The sequence below is a fragment of the Symphodus melops genome (assembly GCF_947650265.1).
Source record: "Symphodus melops genome assembly, chromosome: 10".
NCBI classification, from domain to species: Eukaryota; Metazoa; Chordata; class Actinopteri; order Labriformes; family Labridae; genus Symphodus; species Symphodus melops.
Window position 1 is genome coordinate 17,245,793 of NC_136700.1, and position 14,976 is coordinate 17,260,768.

A 14,976-nucleotide genomic window follows, 5' to 3' on the forward strand; every position below is an offset into this window, starting at 1 on the left:
AAAAAAAACACTGTTATCAATAACCAGCCGACAGTTTATAGAAATAAATAAAAATACCACATGGAATCAGTTTTTATCACGACTATGCTTTAATGCCATCTAGGGGGCATTTCAGTTTTAATAAATATTGTTGAGTACTAATAATTTGGCTAAATTGATGTGCGTTTATTAAATAAATAAATTATTTCAACCTGCTACACAGCACTGCACACAGAAGTGGGCAAAAACATGAAAATCACATTTATTGACTTTCAATTAAAGCACAAGTTTCTTGCTAAAGGAAGCAAATCTTAACTTTAAGAGTTAGATAAAGTTTTCGGCAAGGGACCTCTTTTTTCACAACAGGCCGAAGTAAGCCTTGCTCAGTGTGTGAGCATGTGAGTGAGGTTAGTGTGCTTGTATGTATGTTTTTATGTGCTTGACAGAGCACGGCCCCAATGCTGATTACATCTGTTCTGGAGTGCCCCTGGCACTACCATATGGCTGGCAAACATGTCTCCTACTAATTCTCAAAAAAGAGAGTTTGCAATAATAAAAGAAGATTATTGAAAACGAATGTACATTCATGAGAGAGAAAAAAATGTGTGAGAAAAAGTGAAAAGGAAACAAAAGCAAACAATTAAAAGTGAAAGAAGCTGCACATGCCCCTAATTACACTCAGTTGGTAGATTCATTTCACTTCTAAACAAGCTTTGTTTTTTCAAGACTTTTTTTTTGCTTTTTGCATTTATTGATAGCAGAAGGCAAATGATAAAACAGAAGAAAGACAAGATATGTGGGCAGCAGTTATAATTCCCTTATACTGTATGTTCATAAAAGTTAAGACTTGAGAAAGAGTCAAGCAAGCAACCTCCTAGATTAAAAAATTAAGCCAATGGCGAAATGCAAAACCCTGGAGTTCGTCGAGAGTCCACTTGAGGCCAGCTCCAAGAGTCACATACACTCCACGTTCCGAAAAAGCCAGTTTTTAAAGCAGTAATTAACATATTTACAGTGTGAAACAAACATATTGGTCTGACTGATTATTGTCCTCACAGGCACACGCTGTGCTGAGGGTGATTTTTTTATATCACGTTTTTATGACCTCATTGACAGGTGTACCAAGAGGCCGCCTCAGCTCCAGCTCTCATCCTGTCATTAGTTGACTGAAAGTTTGGCTGAGACAGCATTTGCAGCATAATGGCTACCACCTATAAACCTCCGGAGCACCCTGTCATAACAGATGGTTGACGTTACTCGGGCTTCTCCATTAATATTCACAGTCTATGGTTAGATCTAGACCTGTCGCCTGTTGCACTAGCTATGTATGTGCAAAGTCCACAATAAACCATTTAGTGTATTGAATTATGTATAAGAGGTGCATGCATATTGAAAGATAGAACAAACGTAGAAATGTAGGAATACATTGAAATACCCATTAGACTAACTTCAGACTAAAACAACTTGTACACAGGTCCCCAGGCATGTGTGTGTTTCAGGCCTGTGTGTGTGAGAAGCATACCTCCAAAATAACTGAGTGCGAACCACAATTTCCCCCTAGGGGATTAATAAAGTATATAAAAATTAAAAAAATATTATATTACAATAATATTACAGGAGATTAATACACATGTAATTAAGCTGAAGGACCAGGGACATAGGGCCTGGATTACTAAGATCCCAATTCAAGAGTACTAAATTGCGCGTTCACTCTCAAATGATAACAAGCGCAAACTTGTAGAGGCGGTAGTATTTAAGGGTGTGTTCACGCCGGGAAAGTCCATTAGTCTGCTTTCTTTGGTTCGGACCGAATACATTGTTTCTTTTTTGGTTTGGTGCGGTTTGTTTTCACATTGCACTTTTCGAAAGAGCCCCAGAATTCATAAACAAAACCACATGTGTGCAAAGATCGTTCAGATTGAACATTTTAGCAACAATTTCATCCATTTAGTACAGGTACGAAAATATTTAATTTTGTTAAAAAAGTAGATCTATATGTGGGCAATCAACCGGTGTTATGATGAATGTGGCCGAGGTTATCAATGACGTATGTGGCGCAGGGGAAAGGAGGAGGATCAGACTGCCGTCGGGGAAAAGCGCCAGGAAAACTCTGCTGCAGCTGCTGTTCTGTTCATAGTCAGTGTGATTTAAAAGTATTGGATAATAAAAGAACAGAGCGATGAAACACTAGTGAAAGTGTCTCAAAGATAGACTAAAGATTACCTCCTCGTCTTATATCAAAGAAGTAGGCAACAGAAACAAACAAGAACACTGTGCTGCTAACCAAACAATTATTTCCCTTAATACGCGAGGCAGCGGGAGCCTGTTATGTCCAAAAAGCCGTACGATTTTTAGAACTGGGTCGGACTGAGGTTTGGTTGCTTTCACACCTCAAACAACCGTACCAGGGTTCGTTTGGAAGCGAACCCAGACCACCTCTTCGGCTGTTTCTCTTTGTTAACTATTATTAAATTAAAAAAATTAAATACATTTTTCTGCCATTTGAAACATGTTAAAGGTCCTATATTATGCTTTTTCTAGTTTTATATGCTCTTTAGTGTGTTTTCCAGGTGCCTTGTGCATGTTTAGGCACATCTATGTGAAAAAATTCTAAGCCTGTGGAAACGTAGTATCTCCTACGCTTAGTCCCTAGGATCAGTGACATCACAAACCCACAATGCCAATATGGTAAAAGGGGGCAGGACATATCCAATAACAAAGCCAAACGATTGACCAATTATGAGAGAGCAGATCAGCCGACCTATCAGATCAGACTGATCCTAGCTTGTTTTTTTTTGTTCTGCTTTTTTTTCTGTTCCTGGGGGATTCTGAGCATTACAAATAGAGGCAGATGAGAGAACCTGTATGGAGCAGCAGAAGATGAAAACAGACACTTTTTTCGAATCTTTGAATTGCCCCCCCGGGGAAAAAATAAAGTTTTTTTAATTGAATTGAACATTAGCGATTGTGAACATACAATAGTAGACATTAATTAGATATATGGGTATAATATGGGACCTTTACCAGGTGTGGAAGGGAGACACAATCTTTATGCCTTTTTTTATTGTGCCTATATGTCTCCTCCTTACTACAATAACTGCAGCCTGTTGTGCATAATATTGAGCTCCTGGACTAGCACCTTCTATTCAAAAGTGTTAAATTTGGACACCGTCAGAATCACCGCAATTTTGGACAGGCTTAGTAAATCACAATGCGTTTACTAACTTAACTTATTTGCATTTTCTCCTCCCAGTATTTTGCACACCAGGGCTGAAATGCCCCATAATGCATATCCATTTAGGTAAACCTACTAAATGAACAATGTGTGTTGTTTTGCTCATATGAAAGATGCAATTCTCACTGCTCACTTATATCAGACATGCACTTTTTTTTAACAAGAAGCACAGCATCAATGTGTGTCATGGGCTTTCACAAAGACTGCACTATTTAAAATAAATCAATCATTCATTATTGGCTGTAGAGGTCAGGTCAGAGACCCCTTGTAGTGGTGTATATTTGCATGTGTGAATGTGAAGGGGGGTTGGGAAGGGTAGGGCCTAGGATATTTCTTAATGAACATAAGCCCTTTCCAACACATCTATATCTGTTAGGGTTGTCAAAATTACAAATTTAGAACATAAGTTAATGTTCACACAAACATGAACTTTCCCCAAGGTAAATGTAGGGGTTTTACCTACAGGGGTTACTTACTTACTAACCAAAACTAGAAGAGTCGTAAACTGATGTTATGCCTTTTGGGGATAACTTGACAGTTGAAGAGTAACAGGAAATGTGTGGAAAAGAGAGTTTTGACATGTCCAAAATGGTTTTTGATCAGGGCTCCAATTAGTGACCATTGCAATGAGAACTGTGGCCTGTACATTGGGCGCCTGCTCTGCAGAGTGATTTAAAAGAGCGCATCATCTTGTTTATTTAACTTTGACTGTTATCTGTTAAAATGACCATCACCTACAGCTGAAGATAAACAAAGGAGTTATAAGATCAGTAGTTCCTTATGTTGAATAAAAGGGAAAATTGAATGCAATCATAAGACAATTCCCTTCTCATTAACCAATTTAAACATTCAGGTAACGAAAACTCGCAAGAAATTTGCCATGTTGCAATTGGAACTATTTTTTTTTATTGCAAGACAAAACACAATACACTTCCACAACAAGACGAAAGGCAATTACAGGACAAGCCAGAAAAAGTGTGTGAAGCAATTTATGATGTTTCTGTGTGTGTGTGTGTGTGTGTGTGTGTGTGTGTGAAGAAATACAGAAAGGGAATTGTGATACAGCAATCAGCTAAACATGTATTCTTCCAGCTCAGCAAATAATAACATCAGGTGGTTGTGCATGTGTGCGGAGGAACTCTTTCTGGGGCTTTGGCACAGGCAATGTGCTTTTAATAGATATGTACATTACAACACATCTACTGCTTTATGCGCGTTTAAACTGAACACTCTATAATGATTAAAAGAAGTGGGCTCTGGCTGTTACCCACAGAGCGAGCAGTGCCAAAAAGACAAAAACTGCAGACAAAAAAGGTCTAATTGTAACTCTGTTTTATTATATATTAATAATATTTCTGCCAAATATTTCAAAATAAAAGTCCATATTTTCAAGCTGTTCATACCCTTTTATTATGACAGTGGTACACAGGATACATTTAAGGGGAGAGAGGGGGTCTTGATTCATGAATACATGTCAATTTGCTTAATTCCATTTGAGTAGGCCTGCTGTAATACTGCTGTGATACCAACAAAAAAAATAAAAATCAACAACTGTGATGTGAATCTGATGTGATATCAACACACCTCTATTTAATCATCAGAATTGGATTTCACTTCTGTCACCCTATACTACAGATTGATGTTTTGATGTTGCTGCATTTGCCTCACTCATAGCACATAAATGTATTTTGTTTTGAGTGGACCCCATACATCTAACTGCTACATCCTGGCAAAAGAGAACGCATTATGCACCCTTTCTCTAGTAGGTTGAAATTTTCCTGTAAAAAGTTCCTTTCCAGGAATGTTACCAATTTATTCAAAACATTGTCTATGATCTAATCTTGTATACAGTAAAATCTTACTTTTCTTGACTTAAATAAGTTCTATCCATCCATTCTCAGAAGGAATAACTTTGGGCAACCTTCCTATTCTCAATGTGGTTTGACTCTGTTGAATTTGTGTTTTATTATTGTCTCTTAATTTGATAGTATTTCATTATAACTACTTTGTTCTTGTTTGTTTGTAAATGTTAAATACCTACTGTCTCTCTATAGTCTGGGATTGATAGGGCAAATTGCTCGCCTCCAAAAAAGGGGGTGTTGATACATTTTGACTCCACATTTTATGTTCTACAGATTGTATTGGTAATTTAGTTATCATTTTAATTTTAAATAAAAGTGTATGAAAATGGTTAGAGAGATATATTAACATGTATTCTTTCCTCTTCATTAAAAAAAAAAATAATTTTTTCAGGAGATGTTTTCTAACGTTTCCCTACAAATACACACATAGAAAACACAACTCTCAATGAACAGTTGAGCTATTCAACGATCAGGGCTACACACAAAATGAACCCATTCATCATGTAATTACTGTGGAGGCAGTCACACATTTTATCAGTCTATTTCTGTCTCAAGAGCCTCAGAGAGAACACTGAACAAGTATGACTTCCAAAAGATATGATTTCCTTTAACCTCTTTCTCAGGAATGATGAACTAAGGAGCATCAAAGACAGGCTGAATTTACAAAGCATCAAAGAAACATCTTGACTGATTCACATGTTTATGCCAAGGCTGAAAAGTCGAGATAGAATTATTGAGTGAAGGTAAATCCTTTCATGATCCACATGTAATGGTATTATGAACCAGTTTTTGAGGGGAAAAGGAAGCAACATAAAAACCAGATAAAGTTAGTGAATTAAAATTATTTAGGACAAGAAAGGTGAAATTGGGATAAATACTTTTAAGACTCAGCCTGTGTACTTTCAAGGATGGTCAATCAGATTTAGTATCCAGGTGTCTAGTGACATTTGTACAGCACATCTCCATAATCAATCAAAGAAATAGCAGTTGATGATACATTAAGTTTACTTGCTTTGAAGTAAAAGCAGGATTTATTTCTAAAATATATTCTTAATTCCAGTTCAAAGGATGAATATGTGACTTTTTGATCCAGTTGATGTCGCCCTTGATCACCAGCATGAAACCAAACCAAGTTTTTGAGCACTGTTGGGCTAGCTAATGGTAGCACCCTTTAGTTTGCTAGAAGCTTCACTAATCTATAAATGCTAACATGGAATTCAAATAAGCAGTGAGTATCGTATGTCATTCTTCTTCTCTCTAGTCCCTCAATTAAACAACTTTTATATGCAAGGTGGTGAGATGGCTGGCAGTCCTGTCCATGTGAAAACATAGATACGGCTTATACAATGTCACAGCCAGTGGGATTCAGGCCTCACTCATTGTACACAGTCATGACTCAGCGAGTTATTTTCAAAAGATATAGACTGGAAAAGTGATGGCGTGTTTTTGTAGGCTAACCCAGAAGTAGCTTTGCCATGGGATGTAACAAGAATTCCCTATGGAATTTTTGCATTGGATGTTGCATATAAGCTCTGTGGCAAACGCACGTTTCTGATGTGTAGGTGCTGTGTTTAGCAGGATAACCTTAACAGATGGACGCCACTTTTATGAAGTTTGAAGCGTAAATGCAGCCGAGAAAAGTAAAAAGCTAACGTTAGGCTACAAGCAAATTACATGGCGGTCGATTGATTTTGAAGTGTTATGCTTCATCAATCTATTCAGTGGTTTTGAGAAGCTAGCAAACCATGTTGTTTATTAACATAATATTTGCAAGAGCACTGAAAAAGATGACTAGAGGCTGCAAGGCGTCCGTTTACTCTAGTAAGAGACTTCCGCTTGATGACATTTAATGTACCCGACAACCACTATAGTCTCATTTAGCCACTTATTAGCAACAGATGTTTTAAGTACACATAAAAACTTTAAAATTCACAAGTTGGGGTCTTAAGTTAAGTAGTTTATTTCGTCTAACAAAACGGCAACATCTCTTAAACTTGTGTTAGCCACAGACCTTATTTCAAGCGTCTAACCACAAACCCATTCAAAATCCCCATGGACTTTTAGAGTTTAAAACCCAATGGCGCTAAAACTCCTTTCCGGGTTTTAAGACTTATTCCTTGGACAGCGTATTTTTGTCTGTATTTCAGGTATCAAAGCTGGGATGTCTCACAACTTTTTACAGCTCAACCTGCACAAAACAAAAGTCCTTCTCACCGGCTCATAGGCTCAGACAGAGAAACTGGCTTCTATACTAAATGTACTTGGACTTAGCTCAAGCCAAGACACAAAATCAAAATCTTTTATTTGATTCTGATTTTAATTTTAAGCCACATGGATCACTAAAAAAAGGTATCATTCATATCATCAAGAACATTTCCAAGGTTAGGCTGTTTCTCTCTCAATACAGAGACAACAGCAGTGTGAGTGTTAACAAAGACCAGAAGGACAGCACATATAACACAAATTTTAAATATTTCTACTGGCTGCCTGTGAGTCTTTGTTCTGATTTTAAAATTATGTTAATTATCTTTGAGGCACTACATGGCCTTGCACCAGACTACATCTAAGAGATGCCTTTTAGTTTACTAACCAGGAAGGCCCATCAGATCCTTCAACCCTGTCATAGTTGTCCCACAGAGTGGAAAAGTTCGGTGAAGCAGCTTTCAGCCACTATGCTCCAAGGCACTGGAACAGTTTGAGGAGAATCAGAGAGGTGCTGAAGATATTGACACTTTTATATTGATTCTAATGTTTATTTATTGTATAGTTTATCCTTAACTTCTTATCTTTTACTATCTAACTATTCATTTCTGTCACAATTGTTAGTGCTTCTATGTATTAATTTTAATATTTTAACGTTATCTTTACTGTCTTTGGTCACTATTTATTTTTTGTTCTTGGTTTTTTTGTCACTGTAAAGCAGTTCAAGTTGCATTTAATTTGTACGAAAGGTGTTACAAGGCTGATTGATTGATTGATTGATAAATTGATTAACAGTCTGAGGTCAGAGCAGTCAGGAGTTCAAAATTGTGGGATGGAAAGGACAACAGAGACAGATGAGTAGAAGAGTCACCTGTGGCAGTAAACGGAAAAGCAAGGCTGGTTCCAGGCCAGCAGATGCACAGTGCCTGGACAGAAGTTCGCAGCAGCTTAATAGCTATCTAACAGTTAGCAAACTAGCTTTCCAGTGAGCAACAAACCAGTATAGCTGGAGTGCCCTCTCTCAGGTGGGGAGAGCAATCAGGAGCTGGTTTTATCACTCTGCTAGACAAGGTTCCACTTGAGTTTGTGTTAGCCAAAAAAGCCTTGTTTTTGGCCTTAACATCAAAAATGGAACATCTACCCTTTCATACATCTAATAGCAGAGGCTACTATCCATAATTATACTGTAAATTATCCATAATTATTAAATAATAAATTCATACACAATCACATGCCCCAGACAAAGCAGCAGAAGCTATTGGGTTTTGCCCAATGACACACTGACATGTGGTTGCAGATATGGCCAGATCAACACTACTCTGTGCCCACTGGCAAAAACTTTCAAATACCCCTCTGGAAACCCACTGGCCCCCAGACCAACTGACCAACCATTATTTACCCTTAGTGTTTCCCACCCATAAATGTACCTGGTCTGATAGCTGAGCCCAGGTAAATATATTCAAGCGCGTAATTTGCACGGAAGATACGGGGGCCAATTTAACAATATAACAGTGTGTCAGTTTTGCTAACCTTGCTCCAAAATACAGCGTTGGGTGGCTGTGTTACTAAAAATGTGTTTTTTGTAGGCAGACATAGCGGAAACATTGATTGATATCAGAGATGTTACTGTAGCTCGCTGGGAAAGATGCTAACTATCGTTCCAAAGTGGACTCTTTTTTTAACGATGAAATATTTGTATAAAATAAGGTCGTATGAATTTGTATCTATGAAAGAGATAAGATATGTTTAGTTGTCAAATACTTGGCAAGGTATGGTATGTGTGTTAATTTGTAGTCTAATATGTTGTAACATACCTTAATATGTGGTTTACAGATAGGCTTACTGTTGTATTTTCATGTTTTTGTTTAGATTCTGTTAATTTGAACTGGTGATGCCCACCATGATGTGAAATCAGTTTGCCATGTTCAGAATAGAGGTGCAAGCTGAACTCCAGTGTGCCGCCCTGTATTGTGTGATGTATTGAGTGTTGTCATTAATTATGCATAAGACATTTGCTTTGTATAGTTTATTGGTGTCAATACATTGATGCAATTGATTAATTTAAAGTTCTCGACTTTTTCATATAGATAGTTGACACCGACACAAAATCAAATTGAGCAATTGAAGCTTCAGTGGTCTCGCTCGCGAGTGCTTAAACACAACAGAAATAAACTACTGTGTCATTGTGGCATAAATAGTCAAGTACACAGCTGCAACAGCTTCAAGTAAATCACAGTAACATGATCACAGTGTATTTCTAATACAGGCACACCAAATAAACCTGACTCCTTTTAAAAAAGTAAATGATTCAATAAATAAACAGACAAAGAGTTTAACCCCCCCTCCCCATGGTACACCCAAAGTTACACCCTTGTATAAATTAATTGCTGCCAAAATGTCTTCGATCTCTATTTTACTTGAGCTCATCACATAATGCCACGCACAGGAGTGAGAGAGAAACTGTAGCAAGTTCTTTGTTATTTTTTTCCCCTGCTCAGTGGACTGGCTCAGACATCAGGGGAACATGGACAGTATTGCAGGGGAAATTTGTGCTAGGGCCAATGAATACTTTTCCATCATAGCATCATTTACATTTAAATGAATTCCATCAAAAGCAAAGTTGAATGTTTAATGAGCAGAGACTCAAGCAAACAGCCTCCCCCTCTACTTAAAAGAAACATGAGTAAAAAAATAGATTCCAGAGAAGAATGGAATAAAATCAAATACGTTTTCTTGATTTGAGTCGCAGTGAGTGACAGCAACATTTGATTTTAACCAATGAATTAATTTATTAATACAAAGTAGCTCGTAAATCCCTGACTATCTAATACCATAACAAATGTTGATTGCACACCACTGAAAGAAGCCAATCATTTATGCATGAATGATCTCTTTTGTTATGCCTACACATGATCACTCATTGATCTTTTTAAATCAATATTGCAGCCTCAAACTTAATATATAAAGTCACAACAAAGACATGCAGACACTACATACGAACAGCTTTGGGACAGGGCAGAGCACAGCCCACAGCTTGCCTGCAGTGGCATAATTGCATAGCATGTCACAAACACTTATGAATAAATCAGTGGTGCTTTCTCCTTGTGAAGTGCTGCAGCCCCATTATTGAATATTCATGTAGGTAAATACATTTATGCAAACATCTCTCCTGGGTTATACAGTTTGCTGTTTTGAAGTTGTGAAACAATCGCCTTTCTCACTGTGTCAAAACACAATAGAAATGAATAAAATGCATCAGCCCTCTTATATGTTCATGCATCATAATAAATAAAGGCCCTTATGTTAGTATCATGTAACTTCTCAATTTTCTGACTTTTTAGAGGAAAAAATATGTAGATATTATTTAGCTTTTTTGATGATCATTGGTCCAGAAATTCAAGGCAGATTGCTATTGACAGATGACTATAAATTATTATTACTATTGGCTGATATAAGTGTAGTGTATAGTGTAATTTCCAAGTTTATTTTTTTTGTTCCATCTCAATGAATAAGCACAGAATAATACCATCTCTTTACGTCTCCATACTGATTGCATAAGAATCTTTGCTTCATCTCTTTTCCCTCTCTTTCTCACATTCTCTGACGTCAGCTTTTGTATAGAGCATGCACATCTGCACTACCTAAGTTTAATGTATGAAATACTACAAATGCACATCTACATGCATGCAACACACAAACATGCACATACGTACACGATTGATGGCAACTTAGTGTACGTGATTACTGTGGCTCTAAGCTGCTTAGAGGTTCTGTCCCATCTGGCTCTGGTGTTTGTAGCATCATTCACTGCCCCACCCCACACACCACCCCTTCCCCTATCCTCCTCCTCCTGTTTTATCCCCTGCCATCCACTCTCCTTGTATACTGACACACACAAACAGGCAGTGAGGGAGAGCAGAGGCGGAGCAACAGGGACGCTAATCCTGTGTAATCTGGGTTTACCAACTATTAGGGCTCTGCAGTGTTTTCTTATGTAATCTAATCATCCGTAGAAACGTGCAGTCATCCACTTGGGTGAGTTTTGGTGTGTACAATGTAGCAACTAGAAGAGATGCCTTCTCTTGCAACCTGGAACTTGTAGGGAAACCACACTAATGAAAACAAACTCACCCATGAAAGCATCAGCTGATATGTGATCTTTACTTACCTACTGCACCGATTGCAGATCATGTACAGCAGCGTCATCAAGTCCCTATCCATTTGAAGCTGTCATTGTGTCCTAAGCAACCTGGACCAAGACACACTGATGTAGAAATGCTTGTTTCAACAAAACAGTAACTTTTTAACTTTGATTCAACTTGGACTAGGCTAAACCTATCAATGGTTTGGCTTAGTTAAATCTTTTTGAGATATAATATTGCAAAAAGGATTGAGAGAAAGCATGTATTTTTATTCATTTATTTATTATAAGTAAGCAATAAGTAAGGTCTTTAGCAATAAGTAAGGTAATTTACCTGCTTTTGTAAACATAGCATAAGCATGGTCTTGTTACCTGCTCTTTTGTAATGTTAACAGACAAAGAGTAAGGTCCTCTACCTGCTTTTTGTAAAGAGTCTTGAGATAACACTTATTATGAATTGATGCTATACAAATAAAGATTGATTGATTGATTGATATAGGGGACACATGCAATGAACGTTGCTTAATATATTTAATAGAATAAAATAGATATCATGCAAATGGGGATACAATCACGCTCAGAGATGCTTAAATTTTTTTATGCATCTCTTATGCATATCTTTTTTTATGCATTCATCTTTATTTATATTTTAAGAACTATTGGTCTTATCAAATAGAATACTAAAGAGCTCCCTTCTTCCCATTAAAAAGTTAAAAAAAAGGTTCCTTATGAGTTGTAATTGTAGTTGCAAATGACGGTCATTAAACAAAAAAACAACTGAAAGAGACAAGGACTGAAAAAGAAGCAGTTTTCTGGCTATTGAATTATAAAAATAAAAGAGGTGTTGAAAAAGATTTATAAAAATATTGCCTTGATATTTGCGTCAATTGCTAGCAATGGCACAGAAAGTACATTTCTGAATCTGGGTATATGATAACGTGTGCAAAACAATGAACAACTAATAGGAAAACAACTACCTACTTTATATAATCCTTCACTATTAAAATTTAGCTTGTGGTGTTCTGCTGTACCTGTTGCTGGCACTGCAATCAATTTAATGAGTTTCCATAGCACCGCAAAAACAATAAAAGACAATTGTGGATTGGATTCCCATGGCATTGAATGTTTGTTATGTTCAGAAGAGTCTAAATTTAGGCTGGTATTCCAGTGAGATGTCTCGGCTTGGTTTTTGCCCAAGATTTCTGCCTTTACAGGGAACTTTTTTTCTTGGCAATGTCACTTTGCTAAATGTGTTCATGATGATAATATAGCATGAGTCTTTAACCTGCTCTTTTATAACATAACAATGACATATAGAAGAGTACATAACTCTGAAGTGACCTTGTATTAAACAAAAAAAGCTGTCCTGCTTGGAGCCTATGGGGAGTGTTACATCTAATTGACTTGCATTGACTTCCTTCTCCAGAAGCCTATCAGGTTGGCTGTAAATACATCTTGGGGATGGTGGATCACTTCATCAGTTTAATGCAGGTCTATCCCACTAGGAACAAAGCTGGCACGACAGCCACGACCAGCTCTTTAATGATTTCATCCAGGTTTGGTAATTCAACCACACTTCACCATGATTAAGGGTGGGAATTTGGGAAATAGTTGTTCAGAAGACTCCAACAATTGTCTGGTGTGGGTTAGCCTCCAAGGTAATCCTGCTGCTATATCCTATATGGGGCGTTTCTGCTCCAGCATGCAAAATACTAGGAGGAGAAAATCCAAACAAGTTAAGATAGTACACGCATTTTGATTTACCAAGCCAGGCAAAACTGTGGTGATTGGGATGGTGTCTGAATTTAACACCTTTGAAAGGAGCGTGCTAATGCTGGAGCCCAGTGTTGCGCACAATAGGCTGCTGTTATTGCAGTAAGGAGTAGGCTCAATAAAAGAAGGGTAAAGATCGTTTTCCCTCAACATTTTAACATGTTTCGAATGACAGAAAAAATTTGTTTTATTTTGATTCAATAATAGTTTGTCACCGGTTCTGTTCATAACCTTTATGGACAGAATTTCTAGGTGCAGCCAGGGGCCAGAGGGGATCTGGTTTGGGGACCACGGGACCTCGTCTCTGCTTTTTGTCGATGCTGTGGTCCTGTTTGCTCCATCGAACCTGGACCTCCAGCACACACTGGGGCGGAGTGTGAGGCGGCTGGGATGAGGATCAGCCCCTCTAAGGCCATGGTTCTCGACTGGAAAAAAGTGGTTTGCCCTCTCCAGGTAGGTGGGGAGGAGTTTAAGTATCTCGGTGTCATGGTTTGTTTTTTTTCTTAGTGTTTTGTTTCGTTTCCCTGGTGTGTTTTAATGTTTCATAGTCTTGTGTTTTCGTTAGTCTTAAAAGGATATTTCACCCATTTACATGAAGCTGTGTATCAGTTTTCTTCATGTGATGCACAAAGCGTCATATTGCATCACATGAAGAAAACTTTCAGGCAAAGAAAAACATATTTTTCTCGTCTCAGGGCAAAATGAGGGTTGGATTCACGACCATTAAACACTACTACCATGTTTCTAATGATACACAGCTTCATGTAAATGGGTGAAGTATCCCTTTAAGTGTGTTTCTATTTACCTGAAAGTTTATTTCCCGTTTTAAGTCTAGTCTTTAGTGTTTCCTGTTTTATTTTGTATTATCTGGTTTAGGTTGTGTTTTCGGTGTCAGGTTTTACTTTGTAGTTGTCAGTGTTCTGGTCTTGTGTTCTCTGCTCTGTTTCCCTCCTCTCTTGATTACTCTGATTGTCCTCACCTGTCTGATTAGTCTCACCTGTGTCTGATTACCCCTGTCTATATAGTCTCTGTGTGTTCTTACCCTCGTGTCGGATCATTGTCTTTTGTCATGGTTTGTCTATTTGCTCCTTGTGGTTTTTGGATTTCGTTTTTTGGATACGCTCTGTTCCTCGTTTTGGATTTATTAAGCAAGTTTTTGTTTTGCCTTTTTCAGTTACACTCGGGGTCTTATTCACAAGTGTGGGGAGGATGGAGCGTAAGGCAGATCGATGCAGCATCCGCAGTCATGCAGTTGCTTTATCTGTCCGTCGTGGTGAAAAAGGAGCTAAGCCGAAAGGCGAGGCTCTCGATTTACTGGTCAATCTTCGTTCCAACCTTCACCTATGGTGAGCTTTGGGTCATAACCGAAAGAACAAGATCCCGGATACAAGCGGCTGAAATGGGCTTCCTCCAAAGGGTGGCTGGGCGCACCCTTAGAGATAGGGTGAGGAGCTCAGCCATGAGGGAAGAGCTTGGAGTAGAGCCGCTACTCCACCTCATTGAGAGGAGTCAGCTGAAGTGGCTCGGGCATCTGTTCCGGATTGCCCCTGGACTTCTCCCTAGGGAGGTGTTCCGGGCATGTCCCTCAGGGAGGAGGCCTCGGGGTAGACCCAGGACATGCTGGAGAGACTATGTCTTTCGGTTGGCATGGGAATGCCTCAGGGTCCCACCGGAAGAGCTGGAGGAAGTGTCTGGGGGGAGGGAAGATTAGGCGTCCCGCCGGGGGCAGCAGCTTCTAACTTCTCAAATGCTTTACACTGCAGGTCGCCCCTGCCCATTCACAC

The 14,976-nt window shown here is 38.4% G+C and overlaps 1 protein-coding gene across 2 annotated transcripts in view; it reads right to left on the minus strand.

Annotated features, from left to right (window-relative positions):
* The window catches only part of igsf11 (immunoglobulin superfamily member 11), a 76,428-nt gene that overhangs the window by 17,946 nt on the left and 43,506 nt on the right, over positions 1-14,976 (minus strand). Inside the window, exon 2 of one of the 2 annotated variants that reach the window (XM_079354700.1) lies at positions 11,447-11,527. The exons of the other annotated variant lie outside the window; for it this stretch is intronic. The gene's annotated coding sequence lies outside the window, so the exon portion shown is untranslated. The remainder of the gene's footprint in view (positions 1-11,446; positions 11,528-14,976) is intronic. 2 annotated transcript variants of the gene reach the window in all.